A 6,490-nucleotide genomic window follows, 5' to 3' on the forward strand; every position below is an offset into this window, starting at 1 on the left:
TGGCTGGAGCCAGCCTTTGGCACCCGCATGGGGCATTCATTGCTACAGAGCGGCCAGAATTGTCCAAGCCTGCCCTGGCCATGATGCCAGCAGGCACGACGAGAGCCTGCTTTAATCCATTCACTCCCACAGGGACCACTGAAATCAAATATAAGCTACATCTGGCGAAGGGAAGGGAAGGGAAGGGAAGGGAAGGGAAGGGAAGGGAAGGGAAGGGAAGGGAAGGGAAGGGAAGGGAAGGGAAGGGAAGGGAAGGGAAGGGAAGGGAAGGGAAGGGAAGGGAAGGGAAGGGAAGGGAAGGGAAGGGAAGGGAAGGGAAGGGAAGGGAAGGGAAGGGAAGGGAAGGGAAGGGAAGGGAAGGGAAGGGAAGGGAAGGGAAGGGAAGGGAAGGGAAGGGAAGGGAAGGGAAGGGAAGGGAAGGGAAGGGAAGGGAAGGGAAGGGAAGGGAAGGGAAGGGAAGGGAAGGGAAGGGAAGGGAAGGGAAGGGAAGGGAAGGGAAGGGAAGGGAAGGGAAGGGAAGGGAAGGGAAGGGAAGGGAAGGGAAGGGAAGGGAAGGGAAGGGAAGGGAAGGGAAGGGAAGGGAAGGGAAGGGAAGGGAAGGGAAGGGAAGGGAAGGGAAGGGAAGGGAAGGGAAGGGAAGGGAAGGGAAGGGAAGGGAAGGGAAGGGAAGGGAAGGGAAGGGAAGGGAAGGGAAGGGAAGGGAAGGGAAGGGAAGGGAAGGGAAGGGAAGGGAAGGGAAGGGAAGGGAAGGGAAGGGAAGGGAAGGGAAGGGAAGGGAAGGGAAGGGAAGGGAAGGGAAGGGAAGGGAAGGGAAGGGAAGGGAAGGGAAGGGAAGGGAAGGGAAGGGAAGGGAAGGGAAGGGAAGGGAAGGGAAGGGAAGGGAAGGGAAGGGAAGGGAAGGGAAGGGAAGGGAAGGGAAGGGAAGGGAAGGGAAGGGAAGGGAAGGGAAGGGAAGGGAAGGGAAGGGAAGGGAAGGGAAGGGAAGGGAAGGGAAGGGAAGGGAAGGGAAGGGAAGGGAAGGGAAGGGAAGGGAAGGGAAGGGAAGGGAAGGGAAGGGAAGGGAAGGGAAGGGAAGGGAAGGGAAGGGAAGGGAAGGGAAGGGAAGGGAAGGGAAGGGAAGGGAAGGGAAGGGAAGGGAAGGGAAGGGAAGGGAAGGGAAGGGAAGGGAAGGGAAGGGAAGGGAAGGGAAGGGAAGGGAAGGGAAGGGAAGGGAAGGGAAGGGAAGGGAAGGGAAGGGAAGGGAAGGGAAGGGAAGGGAAGGGAAGGGAAGGGAAGGGAGGGGAGGGAGGGAAGGGAGGGAAGGGAAGGGAAGGGGGGGGGAGGGAGGGAAGGGAAGGGAAGGGAAGGGAAGGGGAGGGAAGGGAAGGGGAGGGAAGGGAAGGGAAGGGGAGGGGAGGGAAGGGAAGGGAAGGGAAGGGAAGGGGAGGGGAGGGAGGAGGGAAGGAAGGGAAGGGAAGGGAGGGGGGGGGTATAGGGGGAGGCAACTGACTTTCAAGAAAGGAAATCTTTATCCCTGCTCATATCTTACATAGTAAGTTTAAAGTTCTCTTGAATGCTTTAGTAAAGTTCACTTAGGTGGCATATTTGGAGGCAAATGTATTTTTTCAAAGTGAATTCACACCTGACCAGTGGACCAGCACATGGCCTTCACTGCTATCTCAGTCACACAGAAATTTTATCATGTATTTGGATGGTTTCACTAGACACCAAACATGCAGATGGCAAAGGTCTGGGGAGGAGGCTGTGTTATTAAAGGAATTGTGCTCCGTAAGATGTCCTCACGACTTGTAATATTTCCTCATGGAGAAACAACTTGCTATGTTGATAAACACTGGATGCTACAGAAATTGCTCAACTGTGTCTTTTAAGAAGTTGTTGCCTTCACTAATTTTTGTTTTGGATTAGAGATGTTCTGTCTATGTTTGTGGTACAAAGGAGTGAAAGGTTAGTAGAGCCGAAGGGGTTATCAGTCAGAAACGAATAGGCTGACACCATTAAAAACCGCCTTCAGGAATCCAGGAATTTAGATGTAATCAAGTTCTTTGTTAGGTAGGTAATTAGAGCATATCCTTGCTATTTCAATGTGAAACTCTGTGATTGGCTATTGGCCATCCTACTGCAGATGGAAAACACAATATAGTGATGTTATTTGGAATAAAGGGCACAACAACATTAGGAATGATGCAGTCACTGAGACAGTACAAAAAGAGAAAGCTATGTTAAACAGAGACTGTTGATACAATATTTTTGAAGGAGCTTGTGCTCTTTTTACATCTCAAGTAGCAAATCGATATTTAAATATACTTTCCCCAAATGTTACGAATGTTTTTAAAATTAAAGTGAGAAAGAAAGCAATGATTCAGGAATTAGAAAGGGTGGAGTGACTGGATTACAGCTGGATATATTATCAAGTCCTCAATGCAGTACTAATTAAAAGTAATCATATTAAAATTATTGAACATATTTTTTCTTATAATGTGATCAGAAATGTGTGAGGGGGAAAAAGGTATTTTCTATTTACTTCCAAATGAACATATTCCTGGCAGAATATGCCAAATGACATACTCCTAGTTCCTGGCATACTTCCTTGTGGGCAAGACTTCCTAGTAAGCACCTCTTCAAGCGACTGGGTCAAAAGCACTGGGAGAGTTGGTCTTGTACTTTAAGCTTATAAACTCTCCCACTGTCAGGGTAGAAGCTGCAGAAGTAGCAGGCTGTAGTGGAGCTATGTGACATGCCCGCTAAAGCACAACCTGTATTAAATTTGATTGAGTTTAGGGTTTAATTGTAAAATCTGTAGGCATAATTACAGGAAAGGACAGATATTTGACATATCTAGCTACTGCACAATACCAATACTACCGAACACGCCAATAATTATCCTATTTCTCTTTCAGATCCTAGCGTGAATTTCCAGAACTGAAAGCTAAAATATATATGTATGTTTTATTTGGAATCTCAGCACATTTGTTACAAAAATCTGTGAGACAGTAAATGTGGAGTCATCTTGTATACAGAATCTCCTAGCAGAGGGTAACAACTTTGTAAGGTTTTGCACCACCTTCTCATATTTTGTACCATGTAGTTTGTACCATATATTCAGTTTTATAGCCTATTGACTCTTATAAACTCGTATAGGCAAATTCATTTCAAAGGAATATTAATTCTTTCTTGTTCTCTTTACTAACTATGAAAAAATAAAAATCCAAAGCAATATGAAACTGTAAACCATAACATTCAAGGCCTCTAATTACCTAGCTAGCACAAATGCCTTCATTTAAGTTAACAAGAGATAGGGCAGTCAGAATACGAAAGGGTAGGAGTATAAATGTCTCCACTTTCCAGTGGAGATGATAGAATCTGAACCCTCTGGCCAGGAGTGCAGGAACCAACATTAAGTCTGTTCCTGATGCTTCCTCTTTCTGAGGAATTCAGTAATCAAGAAACATCATCACAGTTTATACTGGCTCTGTCTCCAGCTGGGCAGAAAGCATGTTGTGAAATAAAAATGCAATTGTTATAGTCTGAGATGATGACTTTGGAAGACATCTATCAAGGGAGAGGAATAATCTTAAGATTGCATTCCCTCCTTTTTCTTGTGTCCCTTTGCAAAGTCCATATATTGTAGATGTACCATACTCACATGTAAAATTTGTTTCAATTGCTTCTGACTTGGAAAATGCAATTCAAAAAGCAAGACTAAAGTCAAAGTTCTGATTAAGATCCATCTGCTATCTCATGGCAAATAGGAAGCAGACAACCACCACTTAACTGGGATAGAAAGAAAAGCCAGGGAATTACACGGCAGCCAGCTTAACATCAATTCTCAGGAAAAAAATTGCAAATAAATCATACTATTTATGAGAACCCAGAAGAGAGCCAGAGAATGAATGGAGGCCACTAAGAATTGATCAAGAACAAACCATTTCAAACCAATCTCATTTTCTTCTACAATAGAATGACAAGTCTTGTGGATGGAAGGAGGGCAGTAGCGGTCATCTGTGTTGGCTTTAGTAAGGCCTTGACTTTAATCTGCAAGACATTTTTATAAACAATCTAGGATAGATTAAGCTGCTACTACAGAGAAGGGGCACAAACTGATGCAAAAAACATATTTAGATTGTCAGTGGTTCACTGTCAAAATGAAAGGATATATCAAGTGGACTTCAGCTAGTCCAGTCCTATTCATTCTCTTCAGTAGTAACCTGGATGTCCTTTATAGACTATACAAAGATGAGAGGAAATGCAAGCACACTGGAGGGAAGGGTCTGAATTCAAATGATCTCAGCAAACTCAGGAAATAGTCTGAAACGGTCACAATGACATTTAAGAGGAAAAAATGCACTAGGCAGGATCAGCAGCAGCACAAACACCGGATAGGGAACAAGTAAGAACTAGTTCAAACACCAGGAGTTTATAGTGGATTGCAGACTGAATATGAGTGAAAAATGTGACATTACTGAAAAAAGACAAACATCATACTGGGGTGCACACTGAAGTAAGCTCCTGTAGCTACTATTCTCAGCAACTGAAAGTATCCAGGAAACAATGTGGCATGGGCTAACTTCTGCATTTCTTATTATAAGAGTCACAGCTCTCTGAATCTCTCCTCAGCTCCCTAAGTACATGTTCTCGTAAGTCAAAAACTCAGCACTTAAAGAAAAAAAGCAATTTTAAGCAAAGTAGTAGATTACCCAGAGCATGAATAGACTTTCTTGATTTCCCTCTATTGCTCATATTTTCTAAGTGATCTGTCATATGAAATATGCACCAGAAGGATATTGTTTTTCTCAAGGCAAATAAATAGCTGGATGTTGAATAGTTTGAAAAAACAAAAAAGGCAGAGAGAGGGAGAGAGAACCTGAAATGAATAAAAAAAATCTTAAATTTGTGTAATCTGAATGCAGCATTCTATGATGAATCCAGCCAGCCTGGGAATATAGTCATATTGCTGTTATCACTTCAAAAAAACTGAAGTGTTTGTAAAGATAATCCTGTATCTCCAGAGAAAGCTACACTTGCCGCACTTCCACTGTGATGGAGGGAGTCATCAGATGGGGATTAATGTCGTCTTTCCAAAGCTTTCCTAAGATCGGCAAAGAACTGCTGTATTGTTCTTTGGCATGTTTCAGGTTATTCACAGGGGGCTGTGAAAACAGCTGAAAAATGTGTGTGGGGGGGGTTACTTAATTTCCCTAAAAAGAGTACCTATTCAAGCCAGAGTTCCTCCCTTAAATCCAGGTAATAGCACTGGTTCTGGATTCTCAAACAGGAGGTTGCTTATATGATACCTGTGACCTGACCCCTCTATTTAGGGACTAGCATTCAAAGATTGAAGACATGTTGGACGAAAGATATTCTCAAATTCTGCATCAGCAACAGCTCTTCCATCTGAAACCAGCCTGGAAAGCCCTGACAGCTGTTGTTGTTCAGTAGCTCAGAGCCAGTGTGATTTACATTTTTGACTTAAGACTGTGTTATCAGAATGAATAGTACCAATCTTAAAAAAAAGTTAGCTAAAGTGATAAAGAAAACGTCTAAGACTGTTCCTCGTTGCTCAGACAAATCCATAGTTATCAGTACTGCCGTCAAACACTGCTGGGTATCTCCTGGGTGCCTGCTGGCTGCAGAGTCTGCGTACACAAACTGTCCCTGAGCACTGGGCAACTAAACCATTCCTGAAAAATATCCAGGACAGCTGATTCCCATTTAACTTGAAAGATGGCAACTAACTCAATCAAAAATCGGATTCTGAAAAACTCCTCAGTGGCTGGAGTCACACTTACACCTCCGTCCGCCGCTGCAGGCTGTTATGGGGAGAGGTCACAGCTGCTTTGCTTTCCCTTGCAAGGTCTCACCCAGTGCGGCCTCAGTACTTTACCTCCTCTGGGCAGGTGTCTGGGATGTGCCCCACCTGGGCTGCAAGCACAGTTTCTGCTGCCTGAGTAATGTCCATGCCTAGGCCAGTGAGGAGTGGATTTGCCAGAGGTTTCCCCCAGCAGCTCTACAGAAACAACCGCTTTGAATCAAAAAGATATCTTTTGCCCCCCTCCCCCGCCAGAAAACATTACACAACATTTAGATGTGTGATTTCAAAACATGAGGGAACTAAAGCATGTCTTTTCTTATCTACGCTCCTTTCTGCGCATGGGTCAAGCTTGCTCCTCACAGCAGCTTGCACTGCTCAGCCCACTGTGCTTCTATCTATTTCTCCTCAGACAGCTGGTCTGTCCTAGTTTGTCTGTGCCTCCTCTCCTAACTCCATATTCTCCAGGGCTGTTTAAATGTCTAGCTTAACTTTCAGAAGTGAATATTTCTGCCTGAATGAAACCAGCCAAATAGATAACTTCTTCCAATGTATGCCCCAACCAATGTCTTCTCTTTTACAGAAGTCCATGGTCTTGTGCCTTTTTTTTCTTTTCGCTGTTAGGACATTCTTGGGGTATGTGATAAAAGGCTTGTCTCCACATACACGAAGGAGTCCAGAGGC

This window comes from Dromaius novaehollandiae, chromosome 2 (assembly GCF_036370855.1).
Source record: "Dromaius novaehollandiae isolate bDroNov1 chromosome 2, bDroNov1.hap1, whole genome shotgun sequence".
NCBI classification, from domain to species: Eukaryota; Metazoa; Chordata; class Aves; order Casuariiformes; family Dromaiidae; genus Dromaius; species Dromaius novaehollandiae.